Source organism: Mytilus galloprovincialis, chromosome 4, assembly GCF_965363235.1.
Source record: "Mytilus galloprovincialis chromosome 4, xbMytGall1.hap1.1, whole genome shotgun sequence".
In the NCBI taxonomy this organism is placed as follows: domain Eukaryota; kingdom Metazoa; phylum Mollusca; class Bivalvia; order Mytilida; family Mytilidae; genus Mytilus; species Mytilus galloprovincialis.
Window position 1 is genome coordinate 72,970,361 of NC_134841.1, and position 20,771 is coordinate 72,991,131.

The window sequence follows — 20,771 nt, forward strand, 5'->3', positions numbered from 1 at the left end:
GTCAATTTTACTTTAGAGATTTTTTGAGATATAAGCCAAAACTGTATTTTACCTCTATTGTTCTAATTCTAGCAACAGTGGCCATGTTTGCTGAGGGATCGAATCCCCAGATACATTTTTCTTTATTCTAGATTACCAAAGGAACATAAAATTGAGAATGGAAATGGGGAATGTGCCAAAGAGACAACAACCCGACCATAACAAAAAAAAAAAAACAACAGCAGAAGGTCACCAACAGGTCTTCAATGTAGCGAGAAATTCCCGCACCCGGAGGCGTCCTTCAACTGGCCCCTAAATAAATATATACTAGTTCAGTGATAATGAACGCCATACTAATTTCCAAATTGTACACAAGAAACTAAAATTAAAATAATACAAGACTAACAAAAGCCAGAGGCTCCTGACTTGGGACAGGCGCAAAAATGCGGCGGGGTTAAACATGTTTGTGAGATCTCAACCCTCCCCCTATACCTCTAGCCAATGTAGAAAAGTAAACGCATAACATTACGCACATTAAAATTCAGTTCAAGAGAAGGTCGAGTCTGATGTCAGAAGATGTAACCAAAGAAAATAAACAAAATGACAATAATACATAAATAACAACAGACTACTAGCAGTTAACTGACATGCCAGCTCCAGACTTCAATTAAACTGACTGAAAGATTATGACTTCATCATATGAACATCAGGCACAATCCTTCCCGTTAGGGGTTTAGTATGCATACGTAAGTGAAGTGAAGGCAAACTGGCACATGGACTTTACGGCCAGATGAGCTAAACAACAACAACAACAACAACAACAATTTTTATTTGTCAATCAAGACGCCCCGAGGAGCAGTACAATTACAGTTTAAATTAAAGTGTACAAATAATTGTGTTGATTTTTTTTCTAAAAGACGAGTAAATAACCAAAAGATATGTCACAAAAAATGAATATAAAACTTTCTAATTATCTGTCTCTAATTTTTCATGGTGATATATAAAACGAAAAATAAACATTGTATTATATGCCTCTATTAAAGGTTATTCAAAAACTTCATTAAAATGTGTCAACTAAAGTATAACTGAAATATTTTCTTGGTTGAAGAACAATGATATCCCCTCAGGTTTCATTTTAAAGACCTATTTGTGGTTTGTTGACTAAAGAGAATACTATAAAAGTAAATATTTAACTTTTGTATTTACACATCAATGTTAACTATGAAAAGTTAGATTACTGATATCATTCATTTGAAAATGGAGAAGACTTCATTAGTATGCTTTTCTTGTGTCTAATCCATTTTGCTTTAATTCAGCAAATAAAATATGTTTAAACAAAGTATTTCATTTCATTTCAAATATTTTATTGATAATCGTCATAATAGAAGGGAATAATCAATTGAAAACTGATAGGCATAGTGCCTTTGTTACCTTGTGTATCATTGTCATTTTGCTTAATTTTTTTGTTACCTATTCGAACATCGGACTCGGACCAGTGGCGGATCCAGCAATTTTCATAAGAGGGGCCCACTGACTGCCTAAGAGAGGATCCGCTCCGGTCAAGCTTTAGTGAATCCCTATATAATCAACTAAATTTTTCCCAGAAAAGGGGACACCCTGCCCCCCTAATCCTCCACTGCGGACTTCTTTTAAACGAAGTTTTTTTGCGCGTATTGCTGTGTCATTATTCTACATTGGCTAGAGATATAGTGGGAGGGTTGAGATTTCAGAAAACATGTTTAGTCCCGCCGCATTTTTGCGCCTGTCCCAAGTCAGGAGCTTGTGGCCTTTGTTAGTCTTGTGCGTCTTCTTAATTTTAGGCATTAATATGTTTTTGAGCTAAGTATGACGTCCATTTCCACTTAACTAGTACACATTTTTATGTCCGGGTGCAGGATTTTCTTGCAGCGTTGAACACTCATTGGTGGCCTTCAATTGTTATCTGCTTTTTGGTCGGTTCGTTGTCTCTTTGACATATTCCCTATTTCCACTCTCATTTTTAAAGCCTATAAACATCATCTTCTGTACCAACTTTGCAAGACACCATAAATAGATATGAGTGCCAATAACAAAACTCTCCATCAAAGTCATAATTTGTAAAAGTAAATTATTATAGGTCAAAGAACGGTCTTCAACACGGAGCATTGGCTCACACTGAACCGCAAGCTATAAAGAGCCCAAATAATATAAAAAAGAAGATGTGGTATGATTGCCAATGAGACAACTATCCACAAAAGACCAAAATGACACAGACATTAACAACTATAGGTCACCGCACGGCCTTCAACAATGAGCAAAGCCCATACCGCATAGTCAGCTATAAAAGGCCCCGATAAGCATATATACAACGAACCCAATATTTTTTTTAAAGCCGTATGGTCGGCTATTAAAGTCCTGTCATGAAAATTATGAAACCATTCAATTGAGAAAACTAACGGATTAATTTACAACAAAAAATTGACAAAAAACAAGTCTGACAGGCGTGAACCATCGGCAACCACTGAACATCAGGCTCCTGCCTTGGGAAGGCACATACACAGAATAAGGCGGCTTTACGTTAACTGTATGTCTACGTGTATATTCAACAATGCAACATTATATTATGGCCTAAAATTGAGTTCAGGACAAAAATATCTTTTTTATTGATCTCTCATTGCTTATCATTTTTATGACCCCGTAACAAAATGTCAATGGGCATATTGATTCACCCCTTTTGATCGTAAGTTGTACACTGAAATGTTCAATTATTACCAGTACATTTGTGGAATAAGTAACTGCTTATAATGTATAAAGTGCACATGTATATAAAAAAAAAAAAAACCTGAAAGATAAAGAGAATACTCCGCAGACGACAGATAAACGTACCCATGTCTAGCATGTGGAAAAAAAGAAATGATCGTTCATCGTATGAAGATTTTTTTTCATGAAAAGAACAACACTAGGGATACTGCTTACATTATCACGCGTAAAATTATAACCCCATACTTTTATTTGCTGTGTTCAAAGCGCTTTTCAGGCTTTAAATGTTCATCAGGGATTCTCAAAATCAAAACTCTATAAGCCAGGTTAGACGTATACCATATGTTGTTACACATTATAGTAAATAACTGAAATGAAATTAAGTATATATGATGTATACTCTTTTTAATGTTTGCCATTTCAATAAATTTCAGATAAATGAATTATTCTTACATTCCTACAAAATCTGCTTTAAAGGTGTAAACGATGTTATCACTATCATCACTTTATTCTAAACTTAGTCTGTACAATGCAGGTACATCATAATTGCAAACTAATAATTTTTCTTTCTTTACATCAAACGCAAGACCACCAGGCTGTCTAATTCCGTCATCAATTCCAAGCAGCTTTCTTGCATGTTTTCCATCCGAGGACAATACAATAATACTGTTCTTACCATTTGAAGAAATATAAACGTTTGAGTCTTTATCTACAGCTATTCCTCGCGGATTACGAACTAATTGATCTTTGTATTCCCACATCTTCTCTCCAGTCAACGAGCAGCATGTTACTGTATGTTTGGAGTTATTGGTATAAAAGATCCTGTCTTTAGATGTTGCTACATAACTCCATTCGGACAAGGTGTGGTCTTTAACTAGAGTAGAAGAACAATTGTCTGACATATTTACTTTCTGAATACCTCTGCCAGTATCACAATACAACAAAGAGTCATATGAGTAACACAAACCGTAGCAATTACCGGCCGTTTTTATTGTGCGTTCAACTGTTTTAGTTGAAACTTTTATGATTTGTATTTGCTTAGAATTACAAAAAGTAATGGCGACTGTTTTGTCATCAATACAGGTAATATCTATTGGGGTTGAATTTGATAGAAGTATTTCATTCTTCAAGGTTCCATCTTCCTTTAAAATCATCAGAAGCTCATTGACGTAATGTACTAAAAAGTTTTTTCCTGTAAATGAAAAACAACATCCAGTGATATTATAGAATTGGAATTTACTTTGTAATGTCATTGTTATATCATTGATAGATGAAATTGGTACGTGCTGCCAAGACCTTGTCTGTGCTTGTATTTCTTTTCCTGTCTTCATAGACACCAATGGAGTGCTTGATTCGATGGATATTGAACCTAGTGATGTTACAGTTGACAATACGTCGGTTATCTTGTCCTCAATTTTACAGTTTATGTCTATCATCCGCAAACTTCCATCGTCGAATAAAGACTGCAGAAATGTTTCATATTTTTGGATTTCTGTTTCAAACATTTTACTCCCTAAAAATGCTTGAAGGTCTGACGCATATTCTTTAATGGCTGAAATATTATTTTCCATTGAAATAACTTTTTCCGTATTTTCAGCAAGTTTTGCTAGTAATTCCTCAAGTTGTGATTTAACTTTCTTTTCGGCAGCATATATATCCTCCAGTAGTCGTTGCTCTAGAGTGTCAAGGTGTTCGTTTATCTTATATCGGATTTGCTTTATCTCATCATGAAATTTCTGCTTTTGTTTCTGAATTTCGAGAAGATTTTGTTTTCTATCTTTAACGACTCGCTCGAAATTCATTTTGATATTTTTCACATTCTGATCAAAACTTTCCAATAAGACGGAAGTCTTAGCTGTTTGTATGACTTTCTCCAGTGATAATATTCCAACACAGTTAGCATGGTTGCAGTGAATACACAGTGGACAACAGACACTTTCATGTTGGGGACAATAATTCTGGAATTTTCTGTCATGCTGTGAACAGTATTGTGAAATATCGGCTATCGACGGTGGTAATTGTTTATAGTTGTCGACAGGTATAACGTCATGGTAACGAGTGGCTTTTGATGCAATGTGATGCTTCAGACATTCGGAACAAAGTCCTTCGTCACACTCAGGACACCAGAAGTCGGCATTCGATGTCATGTGTTGAGACTCACAAACACCACATATTACTGTGCTGGATGATGCCATGTTTGTATTCACTCTGGAAAATAAAAAAATGAAACCGTAAGACAAATTGTGTCACTATAAAAGAGATCTTTGAATAAAGGCGAAGAAGATTCCTACATCAGTATAGCTGGTCATAAAATATTTGGGCTGTTGTTGAAAAATGTTGTTAAAGTAAAATAAAAATCTTTATTGTTGTAATGGCATTTAAACGAGGCTGCTCATGCTGCATTTAAACCAAAATGTTAATCTTGGATTAATATACTAAAATTGAGATGTATCTCATGTCAGGCATCCTGTAATTGGGAATGAGTTAAAATGATTGGACATTTTTTTACGGCTCTTACTAGAAAATCAGACCGTCACAGCAATTCCTGACTTAGATTTTCTCTTTTATGTAAATTTTCCGTAGTTAATAAAAAAAAGTTTAACTCCTTACAAAGACATTTTCGCTCATTGTTTTTTTACTGGGCAAATCTTTTTTTCTCTCACTTTTTATTAACTGAAGATACAGATTAAGGAGATGCAGTATGAATGGAAATGAGCCAACAATAACCAATATGTGAACAATCATAGGTCACAGTTCGACCTTTAAGAAAACCTATATCGTATTGAGAGTTATAAAAGTAATCAGTATTAAAGATTGACTGTTACTTGAAGATTCTAGCAAAATACAAATACTTAGTATGTTGAAAAAAATAGTTCCTTTTGAGAATTAGGTTTATTTTCTCGCATTTGTTTTTTTTTTATTGAGTTGAGAATCTAGATGTCGGTAAATCACTTTTAACTAAAAACGCCTACATTCTTATTATGTGCTACCAAATTAGATCGTGTATATCAAGATATTTACGAAGGATTCCACTGAACATTTTGTAAACCCTGCAATTACTGCCTTCAGTGTTAAAGTGTACAACCTCCAAACAGCCAAGAGTTGATCCTCATACACGACACGAAGACATACGAGAGGATATAAAGAGCCAGAGTCATTCACATAGGTGTACGTGTATCTTTAATAATAGACACCCTTACATTGAGGACTAGCATATAGTTCATGACAAAAATCTCTTTTTTTGTGAATCTTATTTTGCTGATAATTGTTTCTGTTGACAGTTTCACTCTGTCTTCTGTATATAGATTTTTGCTCAAAACACACAAAAAAAAAGGAAAACAATCGGCATTTAATGACAATTTCTGCTATAAAGAGTCTACGTATCCACGATTGAGGATATATTTAATTTATTTGCAGATTTTGTCTCGGTAATCAGTTTTGCTTTAAAAGCAACTATCTATCTTTTAAAATTAGTTTAAGATAACAGGTAACGTCATAAAGGTTTCACAAGCCACGCCTCTTTGGGTAGATTATAATTCATAGGTATGTTGTTTTGTTTACGTACTGATTCCAAGATATGATTTCTGTGTTTCACCTCATAGAGACATAACTTGAGAATGTTATTGATCATTGCAGACGAGGGATCATGAACTTCAAAGAAACTGCTATTTTTTTTAAGGTTAACAATAAACACGAGAAACCTTTTATAAAAAAAGATTCAAGTGGAAATTGACTTTGATGATTTTATATATGACGCTGAGGGTAGCTCTTAAATATGATGTGAAAAATGACGGAAGAAAAAGTACACCGATTTGACGCAAATGATAAGGAAGAGGGGAAGGGCGTTTGACGCATGACCATCAAGCCCGGGTCATTCCTTTCTCCAGAAAAGTCTTGCATAAGTTACACCAATAAATTTAACAATCTCAGAAAAAACTGTGTATTCAGAGACATGGTGTATGATGAGATTTTATACAATACCGTTTTAATAGTCTCAAATACTTATATACATTACTTATAAAATATAGCTAATTGCCCACATTTTTATAGTCGCTGTCACGTAAAATTGGCACTATGTTTTTTGTCAAATTTTTCTTAAATATCGACCGCGTTTACTAAAGATCATGTTTTTCATTTATCGGAACTAAAATCCTGTCCAAATATCCACTACTGTCCTACCTTTTATTGTGTTTGCACTGTATAATCATGACCTTCACATGTTTCAAGATTATTTACATTGTAAAACCGCCATCTTGGTTTCTATGAGGATCCCTTTTTCCATAACATTCGTAACTCTCCGGTAATATCATTGTCATTGTTGATACAATTTCCCGCGCTCTTTACGTAAAGATGAAGAAAAGCTCCGAGAGACACAAGAAAATGGAGAGCACGTGGAACTCCACGACAACACTTCCGGTAATAACAATATTATGTCGGATTCCATCATACAAACTAATCTTGGATTATCTGAAGGTCAGGATTATACAGTGCAAACACAATAAAAGATAGGACAGTAGTGGATATTTGGACAGGATTATAGTTCCGCTAATTGAAAAACATGATCTTTAGTAAACGCGGTCGATATGTAAGAAAATTTTGACAAAAAACATGGTGCCAATTTTACGTGACGGCGACTATAGACCGATAATCATTGATGTTTCATTGAGCTTAATCGACGTTTTTATGGATTGGTAAATGAAATTGACATTGAATGCGAATTAATGAAAGCATGGAACTTACGTTTTAATTCATTGAACGGTCTACAATATCTTATCCTGGTATCTATGATGGTTTCATTAATGGTTTATGAACCAGGAAGGTTAACATATAGATATATGACGACAAGCTTCACGTGACTTTAATCAGCTATTGATAAATTAAAACGAAAAATACATGATATGAAATTCTTAAATTAACATATGACACACTCAAAATATGCATTCTCAGCCGTGCGTTTTATATACAGCATTTAGCCGAAATGTAGTAGAAATATATTTGTAACATAAATGTTAACTGTTCTTTTGATCTTCTGGCGTGTCTAGTGAGTGAAAAAAAAGAAAAGTCACAAAAATACTGAACTCAGAGGAAAATCTAATCGGAAAGTCCATAATCACAAAGGAAAATCAAAAAACAAAACACATAAAATACGAATGAGAAGTACTGACTTGGTACAGGCATTTTCAAATGAAGAACATGGTAGATTAAACCTAGTTTTAAAACGCTAACCCTCTCGCTTTGATGACAGAACCATTTATCAATATATAACATTTTTATTAGCTGTTGGTCAGTACTATCCCGCTGTGCTACAGTACTGTAGCCGAAAAAATATCACATAATCAGAGGAGCTTTGACAATCTATGCATTAATTTGTTATTGCTCTGCCTGGCCCTACATCATCAATCTAGTAGAAATGAAGAAATAAACAAAATGAACTATCCTGGACCCCACTGATTTTAATATATAATTGTGAAAAGAAATCCCTTGTTCTTTCATGCTCAATAGTGCATAAAATAAATAATATGTCCTTATGGTCCACAAAGATTAAAAAAATTGTCAAAAACAAACAAAAATATCAAACAGAATAGTCGTACCATAAGCCATATGGACAATCCAGATATGGATTGTTTTAAGATTTTATGATGTTAGTATGTTTACATGTATGATATTTTTGTATACGTCTTCTGTAATGTTTTATGTTGATTTTTGATCAAATTAATCAATCTATATATTTTAAGAAAATACCTACATTATACTGCAGGGATGGGCACGATTACTGACAAATGTAATCGATTAATAATCGATTACATGAAGGATTTTTGTGCAATCGATTAATAATCGATTACTCAAATTTTAGTATGTAATCGATTACAATCGATTACTTTATCCAAAGTAATTACATTACTTTTCGATTACTGTCAATTACATACTTCAACATTTCAACAAAAAATAACAGGAGTAAAACACAATTATATTGCTCAACATTTGTATAGTGGAAATTAAGATCTTTACCAAATGAATCATTCAAAGCATTGTTTCTAAATTATATTAAGTTAATAGCTGGTTTTTTTTTTAGATCAAATCTCTTGATGAAGATTAGAAATATTTTAAAAAATCGTGAAATTTTGATTTTCAACATAAATGAAAGATGTCATCGCATTGCAATACTCACTTATTCATAACTAATTGTTTTTTTCAAAAATTAAGCTTTCTTACTGACTAAGGTTAGCTTTTTTGTTTTTACCCTTTAAAATAAAATATTTTAGCATAGTTAATTATAATGTTTAAGGAAATATAAAAAAAGTAGAATAATTCATTAGTTCAGCTAATTTTTATGATCAAAATTTATTTTTATAATGACATGCATGATTTAAACCTTTTGTTTGGATAACCACCCTAATTACAGATTATTTAACTGCCACTGGAGTACAATTTATAACCTGGGGCTAAATATTGTAAATTTCCTTCTTAATTAGACATAAGATAATTGGAATAAAAACAAAGTATGATTGTTATTGACTAGAAGACTTTGATAATCTCATTAGTAAAGGCAAGAATGTTGTTAAGATTTGTTAACTTTTTCAATCAAATTATATACAAAATATATTTATAGTGTCAAAGGGATACATCTATTTCTAAAAAGAATTGCTATGCATTGCCATTGGTTCATTGTTAAAAGGATTTTGTGTTTTTTTTTAATTTAATTTATATACATGTATATCATAACATTTAAGAAATCAACTGTTTATCTATTCTAAGCTTTAATTTCAACTCTGATTAAAAATTATATTTTCAGGAAATTTAATACAAATAAGCTTACTACTTTTAAAAAATGTAGTACAGAACTTAACGAAAGCCAGAGACATTTCTTATTTAAGATCGATTTTATTATTTCAAATCTATTTTCTTGTTTTAATATTAAAGCTCTTGAATTATTGACAAGCACATACATCCATTTGTTTCAAAAGCTAGATATAAAGTAAATTTAGGTATGGATCTGGTTGCTCATAATGCAGCTTCAGACAATAGATAGAAATAAGGCAGTTGCTTAACTCTCAAGTATTGTTGATGCATAATATTTTATCTGTACTACAAAGTGATAACATACATATTTTCCTCTGAAATAGGTTATTTTTCATCAAACTATTTTACTAAAGTAATCAAAAAGTAATCGAAAAGTAATCGATGATTACATCCAAATATTTACTGTAATCGATTAAATTACGATTACATGTAATCGAAAATGTCTTCGATTACAGATTACTGTCGATTACTTGAAAAAATGTAATCAATTACAATCGATTACGATTACAGATTACGATTACCCCATCCCTGTTATACTGCGATGGATAGATGAGATTTCTCTCACGTTACAACAAAATCATAAAGGTAACTTATGCCATAGTTTATATATTTTAGTGCATTATTCTTTTAAGAAAAGTCGACCTTTATAAAACTTGTCCAAGATATTGATGACATTATAAAAGTTTTATAAAAACTGGCAAGAATGATACCAGTGAGAGCGCACAGAGGCCATTTTCCATAGAAACAATATTTCCAGGGGGTATAAATCAAATTGTCACTCATCCACCATTTAAAAAAAATTCCGAGATACTGCTGATATTAACCAGTGGTATAAGTTTTCTAAAAATCTGGCAAGCAATGTACCTGTGAGAGCGCTTACGATGCAATTTTCTATTAATATAATATTTCCAAGGGGCATAACGTTTAAAAACAGTCGATCGTCCACAATTATAGAAATCTTCCGAGATATTGCTATACTATAAGTTTTCAAAAATGATGGCTGGAATCGTACCCGTGAGAGCGCTATCAAGACTGGACGTAAGAACGAAAGGACGCCCGGTTTTTCCATGTCCCCAACAACACGTTACGCAGGGGACAAAAAGACATGAATAGGAAGGAAGGTAGCTACGAAAGCTAAATTGTTATTGTTATATAATATATGCTCTTTGTTTTGATTATACATTATAATTTCAGAAGGCTTGTTTCATGCATGAAGTATCCCATATTACCTGTTAAAAGAGACAACCAGTTGGAGTCGGGGTATCATGGATAAACACTGGTCTGAATTGTTGTTTTTCATTTGTATATTATTTCATGTTTTATATTTTTATCTATTATTCTCAATGTTGTAAACACCTTTTCGAAACTACATAAACAATAGCGACACTTACATACTAATTCACATTGTTTCCTCATCAATTATTATTATTTCTATTTGCAACTCAAAATTGGGATGTCCAAAATTTCTTGAACTACTGATTACTTTTACCCTGTCAGTTTTACTTATTTGAGTGTTAAGCCAACCCTCTATTTTACCACCTATGTTTTGATTTAAGCCACAGGGGCCTTTTTTGCTGATAGTTCAAATCCCAATATACATTTTTTAACAAGGTTCCCGAAGTGACATTCAGATAAAGTTTTGTAACATTTGGCCTACGGAAGTAAGGTGAATGCAAACACGAACATAGCTTTTTAGGCTAGAATAGCTTCATTGGAATAATATGTCACAAAAAAATGGTTATATATATTTACGAAAAGAAAACAATGTATTATATATCTTATTTAAAAAATTTAAGAAATAATTCATGGAAGCCATAGATTGTTGGAAATTTACACATGGCCTGGGCCGTGATATTCGAATTTTAACCTGAGCGTTTGCGAGGGATAAATTAACGAATATCACGGCCCAGGCCATGTGTAAATTTCCAACAATCTATGGCTTCCATAAATTATTTCGATTTTAATAGGACAAATACGGTCATTAAAAAACTGAAGCGAGGGTGGGTATGCTGTGTATGTGGCTGTTCTTGTTTACTCCCTGTTAGATAAAGCTCAAATATCTTTATAAATATGTGACTTGCGTAGGTTATTTCGAGAATAACTGCTAGAAAAAAACTTTTTAATTCTTTATTAAAGATCTCAAACCCAACATTTGCCGTTTTTAATTGACATGCTTTTCTCGTAAGCTTCCGTCAAATCAAAAGTTGACATTTTGTAACTGAGGAGCCGCCATGTTGACTTGCTGAAATGGGTAAATATGCGAATAATGCAATAGAATATAAAATAAAACAAAACCTTCCTAAAAAAATCAGTTTTAATACAAAAACATACGAATTCCGATGGTTCACGTAACAGAAAACTTTCAAGTTTAGCGGTTTCATTTGTATGACGTCATGTTTTGAAATGACTTAAATGCGCCAAAAAGATTAATAGACTTTCGCGGAATCTTATCTAATTTTTATTTTGTTGATTTCTCCGAGCTCTTGTGCATTACTTCTTTTTATTATGCATACGAATAAGAATAAAAGTTATTTTGTCTTTTTAATTGCACTTTTTAAAACAATAAAATCGGCAAAGGATCTGCAAATAGGTTCCAATACATGTAGATTTACGTGGGAAGTATATTGTAACAGCCATTATTATGCATATCTCTGAATCTGCGCTAAGTATATTTTATCGAGAATTTTATCACAGTGTTGTTTACAAAGCTAAAGAAGCACGTCATATTAGAATATTCATTAAAAAATGTATCAATAAAAATATAACTGAAATATTTTCTTGGTTAAAGACCAACGATATACTCTCAGGTTTCATTTTAAAGATTATTTGTGGTTTGTTGACATACGAGAATACTAAAGCAAATATTTGACTTTTGTATTTACACATCAATGTAAACTATGAAAAGTAAAATTACTCAAATCATAACAGCAAGTATTTTATTTCAATATAAGTAATTTATTGATAATAGTCATTATAGAAGGAAATTGAAAACTGAGAGGTAAAGCCTATCAACATCATCTTCCATAATTACGTGGGACTTATATAGACAAGACACCATAAGCACATATACATAAAGGCAACAGTAGTATACCGCAGTTCGAAATTCATTAATCGATTTGAAAATTTGAATTTGGTTTTGTGGCATGCCAAAACCTCCCGCTTTAATGGCAATGTTAGATATATAACATTTAAATGACAACATTACATTACAGGATTTTCAAAACCTCTATGCCATTTGGTCTCTGGTTGAAAAGTCTCATTGGCAATCATTCCACATCGTGTTATCTTATGTTGAGAAGCCTTACAATGCAATTTTCCCTGACCAAACACACGAACGCACGGTATTTTTATGTTCCAACAACGCATTGCACGTGGACTAAAATCAACAAATTATACGACAAATATAGTTGATAAGGCATAACCAGTATGGAGAAAAAACTAATCAGAACGAAAGATGGTGGGATGGGTTGTACAGAATAGAGAATAATATGTAACATGTGTAGAATGAAAAAGCAAAATAGAATAAAAAAAAGAGAGAACTAGGTAAAACCAAAAATTGAGAATAAGAAAAATGCGGTGCTAAATCAAAAAAAATTTGAGAATAACAATTAGAATTTATAAATAATTTAGAAAAATGGTCTGATGATTTAAGAATACAGAAATGAAGAACCCCTCATCCAGACCCTTACTTACTTACATTTATGACAACATGAGTTCATAACACTTTTTCTGTAAAGTGTAATTTAATTGGGTTTGATTAAAGTCTTAGTCGTATCTAACAGCACAGGTATGATCTGACCAGAGATTTGAAGAAACTTCTTATTTTCTAAAACACATTAGAATATAAATATATGAAAATAAAGAGGTAACTTTTAAGTGAATCTGTGGAAAGGTATCATTTGGTTCGCAATAAAACTAAAATTCCATTTTTAGTGGAATGCCTTGAGTTGTTCGGAAAGTCTCTTGCTTTGTTGCCCTCAATATGATGATACAACTAAAGGTTGATGACCGAAAACCTATGAGGTGGATGCAGAAAGACTATCAAAGCATTATTACGAAATAACCTATATGAGTCTTATGAAGACGAAACGCGCGTCTGGCGCACTAAATTATAATCCTTGTATCTTTGATAACTATATGTAAAAAAAGAAGACACTTTTATTGCTGTTACTCGTCTTTAAAAAAACTGGAAGACGACCAAATAATCTTATCATTCATTGATCAACAAGTTTTTTCTACCATAACATAAAAAGGGAAAGAAACAAAACAAAACAATGGGATAATCTTGACAATTTCAGTAAACCTTGACAAAATAAGCATTTTTGAACTGATTACTAGTGTACACTATTTTCTTTTCTCGTTTACTCTATAAATACGTTAAGAAGTACATTAGAGTAAATAAAATCAAGTGGCAGAATAAACAAAGTAGCATTTTAAACACTACATTGATTTCTTGTACTTTATATTGCATTTGATCTGTGAAAAAAAATACATATTATATTCAGCTAATTTCCTATATACAGCTTTTCTTGTCCGCAATTTCATTATAAAATGCGACTTACTTGACTTAACCTTGTTGATCGTAAGTTATGAAAGAGGCAGATACATGCAAGTCAACAGAGAAGAAAGGTTGTCCAAATTATGTCATAATAAAAAAATTGAAGACAAAAATCATTTTTTCTTGCACTGCACAAAATATTTTAAACATTATCACAAAACAATCCAAAACTGAGGATGAATATATCAAACTACTACTTAATAGCAAGTGTAGAAAAACACTTAGACTAATATCATCTTTTATTAATCATTTGAATTAAGTAAACATATCCTTATACATGAGTAGTATGAACAATTTGAAGCTAAAACATACAATATACTTATGTCAGTAGCCTTTTCTAAATTAACCTATATATAAGGTTAAATAAATATGTGCATTTGAACACTGGAAGCAACGCTGTGTAATGGAGATTTTGCAACCTTAAAACAGCCAAGATTTGATATTCTTCTACAACATCAAGACAGAACTAGAGACTTTAAAGAGGATGTGTCATTCTTCTAGGTATACATGCATCTTCAACAATGGACACTTTCCAACATTATGGACTAAAATAGACTTCTTGAATATATATATTTTTTTATTGATCTTTCACTGCTGATCATTTTTATGAACCCGTGACAAAATGTGGAGGGACATATTGGTTTACCCTTTTTGATCGTAAGTAATATACTGAAATGTTCAATTATTACCAGTAAGTTTGTGAAATAAGTCACAATGTATAAAGTTCACAAGTATTCAAACATCTGAAATATAAAGAGCCTACACCTCAGCCTACAGATACACATGCCCATGTCTAGTATTCTGGAGACAAATAAATGACCGTTCATCGTATGAAGAATTGCAAAAAATATTAGCAAGCTTATTCGTTATGTTGTACTTTTACACTACTATCCAAGGTAAGGGGAGGATTGGGATCCCGCTAACATGTTTAACCCCGCCACATTCTGTATGTATGTGCCTGTCCCAATTCAAGAGCCTGTAATTCAGTGGTTGTAGTTTTGTGATGTGTTACATATTTTTTTTCGTTCATTTTTTTGTACATAAATTTGGCCGTTAGTATAGTTTTCTCGTTTGAATAGTTTTACATTTGCGATTGTGGCCTTTTATAGCTGACTATGCGGTATGGGCTTTCTCATTGTTGAAGGCCTTACGGTGACCTATAGTTGTTAATTTTTGTCCATTGTGTAGTTTTATGCAATCATACTTCTACTTCATTTATACATTTCATGAAAAGAAAAACACAAGGGATACTGCTTTCATTGTCACGAGTGAAATGATAACTCCCTATTTTTATTTGTTGTATTGAAAGCGTTTTTCAGGATTTAAATGTTCATCGGCAATGCCAAAATAAAAAAAAAATGCCAGGTAACTCGTATATCATATGTTTCAACACATTAAAGCAAATAGCTGAAATGAAATTAAGTATATTTGATTTATACTCTTTTTAATGTTTGTCATTTAAATATATTTCAAATAAATTTTAAATTCATTTTTTTTCAATTCAAAGTTTTATTGCCATATAAACTTTACAGTTTGTGACATATAACCAAAAAAAAAATGAAGACAATAACTAAGTAACTCAATATATATATATAAACTTAAAATTCCTACTAAATCTGCTTTGAAGCTGTAAACTACGCTATCACTATCATTATATTAGTTTCAACTTAGGCTGTATAACGCAGGTTTCATATAATTCGCAACTAATAAATTTTCTTTCTTGACATCAAACGCGAGTTCAAAAGGATCACCAATTCCGTCATCTTTCCCAAGCAGTTTTCTTGCTTGTTTACCATCTGGCGATAATACAACTACACTTCTGTTACCATAAGAAGCAATATAAATATTCAAGTTTTTATCTACAGCTATCCCTCGTGGAGAACTAACTAATTGATCTTTGTATTCCCACATCTTCTCTCCAGTCAACGAGCAGCATGTTACTGTATGTTTGGAGTTATTGGTATAAAAGATCCTGTCTTTAGATGTTGCTACATAACTCCAGGCGGATAAGGTGTTGTCTTTAACTAAAGTAGAAGAACAATTGTCTGACATATTTACTTTCTGAATACCTCTGCCACTATCACAGTACAACAAATGGTCATTTGAGTGACATAAACCGTCACAATGTCCTGCCGTTTTTATAGTGCGATCAACTGTTTTAGTTGAAACGTTTATGATTTGTATTTCTTTTAAAACTGGAAAAGACACAGCGACTGTCTTGTCGTCGATACATGTAACGTCCACTGGGTTTGTAAAAGACAGAGATATGTCACTCTTTAAGATTCCATCTTCTTTTAAAACCAACAGACGATTATTGTTGTAGTCTATTAGAATGATGTCTCCTGTAGATGAAATGGAACATCCACTGATATAATTAAATTGGAATTGACTTTGAAATACCATTGTTATATCATTGATAGTCAAAGGGGGTACGTGCTGCAAAGACTGTGCTTGTATTTCTTTCCCTTTCTTCATAGACACCAATGGAGAGCTTGATTCGATGGATATTGAACCTAGTGAAGTAACGTTTGACAATATGTCGGTTATCTTGTCCTCAATTTTACAGTTGATGTCTATCATCCGCAAACTTCCATCGTCGAATAAAGACTGCAGAAATGTTTCATATTTTTGGATTTCTGTTTCAATCATTTTACTCCCTAAAAATGCTTGTAGGTCTGAAGCATAATCTTTTATGGCTGAAACATTATTCTCTATTGCATTAACATTTTTCTGTATTTTCAGCAAGTTTTCCTAGAAGGTCTTCAATTTCGGATTTAACTTTCTTTTCGGCAGCATATAAATCCTGAAGTATCTGTTGTTCTAGAGTGTCAAGGTGTTCATTTACTTTATATCGGACCTGCTTTATTTCATCGTGAAATTTCTGCTTTTGTTTCTGGATTTCAAAAAGATTTTGTTTTCTATCTTGAACGACTCTCTCGATATTCATTTTGATATTTTGTATATCCTGATCAAAACTTTCCAATAAGACTGAAGTCTTGGCTGTTTGTATGACTTTCTCTAGCGATAATATCCCAACACAGTTAGCATGGTTGGACTGAATACACAGTGGACAACAGAGACTTTCATGTTGCGGACAATAATTCTGGAATTTTCTGTCATGCTCTGAACAGTGTTTTGATATATTGGCTATCGACGTAGGTAATTGTTTGAAGTTGTCGGCAGGTATAACTTCATGGGCACGTGTGGCTTTTAATGCATTGTGATACTTCAGACATTGGGAACATAATCCTTCGTCACACTCAGGGCACCAGAAGTCAGCATTTGTTGTTCTGTGTTGAGACTCACAAACACCACATGTTTCTTTGCTTGATGAGGCCATATTTATTTTAACTCTGGAAAATTGAAATTAAATAGTGAGCCTTATAGTGTCTAGAAATAGCAACAATCAACATCCAATCTATCTAGGTGTGGATCAGTTTGTAGATAAACTGATGCGGTTACTAAATTAAATTATATAAGTGTCTAAGAATGAAACTTTAACACACTGAGGAGAGTAATAAATTTAGTTGTTTTATTTTAAATACTATTCACGCAATATTTCGCTAAACAAATTAGCTTCATCGGGCGTGTGCATCTCTCAAGATGAAATCGGATGCATGGCAAAACATGTTTTTGTAACGTGAACAACACAAAGTTTGAATAAAAGTTTAACATATTTATTGATGGTCTATATAAAACATATTTTTGCCGTTTATTGTACATAGCAATTCTGAAACCCAAACAAATAGTTGTTTTAGTTAAATAGAATGCAGTTCAGGATTTATTCCTTTGGTTTTGGGTAGAACTGTTTGTCATCCATCTCATTAAGTCAATCAGCTTCAAGATTACGTAGATGATACATCCAGAACCTTTCTCTCTGTTTTCTCCTTTGGGAGTCCCAATTTTGGATTACCTGAATTATTTGAAAGGGGATATTTTCAAAAGTATGTCCTTTTTTTAAGAGATGTATATATATAAAATCTTTGTAGATTGAGGATGATGTCTCATACAGCAGTTTAGCTGGTCATATAATATCAATTGGGTTGATGTTGAAAACGAGTGTGAAAATAAAAGAACATCTATATTTTTGAAAAATAATCAACTAATAACATTGAATTTTGATGAGGATCATGATGCATTTAATAAAAAAATAGTTATCTAGGAATTAATATAATAATAATGAGAAGTATAGCATGTCAGGCGGTATGTATTTGGAAATGAGTTAAAATGATTGGGCGTGTTTGCACTGCTCTTGCTAGAAAACAAAGCCTTCGCAACAATCCCGGAGTTGGATTTACCTTTGAAAATGGTGCATAGTTTAAAAAAAGGTTAACTCCTTTCAAAACCTTTGCTTTTCGTTTATTATTATTTGCCGGGTAAACCATTTTTGTCATTTTTCTTATAAACCATAGTCACAGTTTTAGGAGATGGATGTTAATGACACAACAATGACCAATATGTGAACAATCATATGTCACAATACGACCTTCAAGAATGAGAAAATTTGTTACTTTAAGGGTTTTGCTTTTCTTTACTTACATTTTTTGTCGGTTGATCATTTTCAACACAAAATACATACGTACTTATTATGTTCTACCGATTTAGATATTGTAGAAAACGATATTTACAAAGGACTCCACTGAACATTTTGTAACGCCTGCAATTGATGCCGTAAGTGTAAAAGTGTATTGCTTAAATGCCAAAAAACAGTACTAATCAGTATAATAAGAAATAGTAAACATATTTATTTTACAGCCTCCAAACAGCCAATAGTTGATATTCTCATATGACATTAAGTCAAACTAGAGGATCTTAAAAACCCGAGTCATTCACATAGGTGTACGTGTATCTTCAACAATAGACACTCTTTAATATTGTGGACTAGAATATAGTTCATGACAAAAATCTCTTTTTTGTTGGTTTTGTTTTGCTGATAATTTTTTCTGTCGACAGTTTCACTCTGTCTTCTGTATATAGTTTTTGCCCCCCCCCCAAAAAAAAAAGGATAAACAATCGGCATTTAATGACAATCACTGCTATAAAGAGTCTATGTACCCACGATTGAGGATACATTTAACTTATTTGTAGATATTGTCTCGGTTATCGGGTTTGCTTTAAAAGTATCTATTTATCTTGGAAAGCTTTCAAGATAACATGTAACGTCATTAAGGATTCACAAGCCACGTCTCTTCGGGGAGATTATAGTTCAAAGATATGTTGTTTTGTTTACGTACAGGTTCCATGATATGACTTCTGTGTTTCATCTAAAAAAGACACAACTTGGGAATGCTATTGATCAATGCAGACGAGGGAACATGGAGTTAATGGGGCTCGCGGGTCTAAATCAATTTTTTTTCTTAATATAGGATTTCGCTATATTTTTCTATGAATGAACTTTATCTTATACTTAATAGAATAATGAAGTAAAAAATGGGGTCACAGTTCATTCACATACACAATCTGCCTTCGAACGAAGCATACATTTTTGTAAAGATATTTTTTTCTGTTTAACTGATAGGAGAAATAGAGGTTATATCGAAATTAAAAAGAACTACATTACAGGAATCGCTCAAATTTTACAGCAGTTTAGTTTAAGTACAGCTTATTTGAAAATAATAATAAAAAATATAGATCCCCGATGAGTTAAACAAGATTTTTCAATTTTAATGCCAACAAATGGTATTTTTGGATCAAAGGGAAATAATTTGGAGCTTATTCAATGATATATTCATTTTAAAAGTCATCTGGGACCAAACAGAATTGCTTTTTTGAATGATTTTTGTACCACATGATAAAGTAACAACTAATAAAGTAATAAATAAAATTTGTGATGAAAAATAATAATGTTTAATATTTTTCTGAAATTTTTATACCCTCGAGCCTCCTTAATAGAAACTGCTAATTTTTTGAAGGTTAACAAATAAACACGAGCAACCTTTTATAAAAAAGATTCAAGCGGGAATATATACAACATCTCGATGAATGATATTTTTTGCAAAACTGACTTCGATGTTTTTATATATGACACTTAGGGTAGCTCTTGAATATGATGTGAAAAATGACGTAAGAAAAGGTACACCGATTTGACGCAAATGATAAGGAAGAGGGGAGGGGCGTTTATCATGTTAACTTTAACGCATGCCCATAAAACCCGGTTCATTTCGATCTCCAGACAGTTACACCAATAAATTTAACAATCTCGGAAAAACCTGTGTATTTAAAGACATGGTATATGATGAGATTTTATACAATATCGTTTTATCGTCTCCAATACTTAATGGTCAGTCTTCCAAATATGCCACCCCATTACAAATAAATCCGAATAAGTTTATAAAGCCAAATAAAGTACAAAGCTGAAGAGTATTGAGATCCAAAATTCCTAAACGTGTTGCCAAATACAGCTAGAAAAGCCTTAGTATTGCAAAAAATTCAAAATTTTGTAAACAGTTTATATATAAGTATAACAATATCAATGATAATTCATGTCAGCACAGAAAAGTGCTGACTACTGGGCTCGAGATACCCTCGGGGAAATAAATCTCCACCAGCAGTGGCATCGACCCAGTGGTTGTAAATAAACTCATCATAGATACCAGGAATAAATTTTATATACACGCCAGACGCGCGTTTCGTCTACAAAAGACTAATCAGTGACGCTCGATAAAATTCTCAACTTCACATATGACAAACTCAA